The sequence below is a fragment of the Astyanax mexicanus genome, chromosome 15 (genome assembly GCF_023375975.1).
Source record: "Astyanax mexicanus isolate ESR-SI-001 chromosome 15, AstMex3_surface, whole genome shotgun sequence".
Lineage (NCBI taxonomy): Eukaryota > Metazoa > Chordata > Actinopteri > Characiformes > Acestrorhamphidae > Astyanax > Astyanax mexicanus.
The window spans coordinates 17,438,307-17,440,086 of NC_064422.1; the positions used below are offsets into that span (position 1 = coordinate 17,438,307).

Genomic DNA, 1,780 nt, shown 5'->3' on the forward strand with positions numbered 1-1,780 from the left:
TATCTATCTATCTATCTATATTTTTGTGCTAGCACTGATCAGCTAAGTTACTTTGGTTGTTTATGGTCAGATCAATAATATTCATCAAACATCTAATCTTTACTCATACACTAATTACCCTTTATGCAGCAAGCTCTTCACAGGGGTCATGAGGTAGGCACCTTCCTTCATCAAGGTTTCTCTTAATTAAGCCTACAACCCCTCCGGAAGGCTCAGCAGTGAAGCCTGGCGTCCCAGACTCACTCCACTCCAAGCTCGCTACATAAGATATCATCTATAGTTCCCTACCTACACCTGCCAATAACAATCGTCCAATCAACAACCAATCACTACTGATATTTGAACCCTGCACTTGCTCTACACTATACACAATAGATCTATCTATTTCTGTTTGTTTGTGTCTGTCTGTTTTAATACAAGAGGATGACATAATCCTGCACCTAACAACTGGAGTTATACATAGGGCCCAGTCCAGTCCTTTTCCTGTATACTCTACTCTCCCATTCATTCAACTTTAACTCCACAAAAACTACGAGCACCTAAACTTGACAACTATATTGCTTTGGCCTTTTATGATCCAATCAGCAACATTTAACCCAACCATCAAATATCTTACTTTCCCTTTATCTATATAATAAATCACTAATCACTATGCTGCAAGCTCTTCACAGGGGTCATCAGGTAGGCACCTCCCTTCACCAGTGTTTTGCTGAATTAGGCCTACGACACCTCCAGAAGGCTCAGCAGTGAATTCTGGCGTCCCAGACTCACTCCCCTCCAAGCTCACTACATCCAACTATACCACTATCCCAACATTATGTGCACCAGGCAGTTTACATCTACACACTGGGCCCTTCCCTAACTAACCTCATCCCTCTGAATGCACAACTACTGACTAGACCTGTTAGCTATATCATGACCTCAACACATTGCCTCTGAATCAAAATTCAATCAACACAGATGTGACCCACTTTGCCCCAAACCCCTAACACCTAAGTCCACTAGTCTAACATATGCCTGCCACCTCTCTACCTTTATATGTATGTATGTATGTATGTATGTAGTGTATGTATACTCTCAGAAGCTGTATGGGCAGCCTTTTCATTCCTTCCTAGACGTCCTCCTGAAGAAAAAAGGGTTACAAGAAAAGAGATTAAAATAAGACATGGTGTAATACAGGAGCTTCTACACATTGTAGATGCCTCCTCTACACTTGAAATCAGGGTTTATTTCAAACTCTTACCTTTGCAGCATGCACTGGCTCAGTGAAGTGTGTCCGCCTCACCGACCAGCACCACGACCCGGTCACGTGACCTGAAACAACTAACCATGCTGCTAAAGATGTTAGTGAGGCACTTACGAAACCGGCCCCAGGTGTTGGTGGGCGGTGAGGGCACTCCAGTGGCGTCCTGCTGGGATGTCTCCAGGCAGGTGGTGGTGGTGGTTGGCAGGTCTGCCACCGGGGCTTCCTGGCACTGTTCAAGAGAAACCATACAAATATTCAATTCTAAACAAACAGCGGCAAAAAGACTAATCTGAATTCTGATACCGACATTGCAGAAGCCTTGTTGTTAATATACAGAACATTGTAATGGTTATTTGTATTTCATTTACAAGTCAGCCACAAGCTAGAGGAAAAAAAAATAAATCTATAGTGCTGTAATGCTGTAATGTGGACTAATCATCTATTCAAATTTAGGCTGCTCAACAATAACAGTCTGATAGAGACTCACGCAAAACGGCAGAAGAACGTCGAAGTCCTGTGAGCTGGTCACCTCTC

General features: G+C 43.1%; 1 long non-coding RNA gene across 1 annotated transcript; it reads right to left on the bottom strand.

Moving 5' to 3' along the window:
* Window positions 1–1,354, bottom strand: LOC125781244 (uncharacterized). The gene is made up of 2 exons (XR_007424453.1): window positions 1,244–1,354; window positions 1–1,123 (listed from the first exon to the last, which is right to left on the bottom strand). It is a non-coding gene; the product is annotated as an uncharacterized LOC125781244 (long non-coding RNA).
* Window positions 1,355–1,780: the final 426 nt, after the last annotated feature.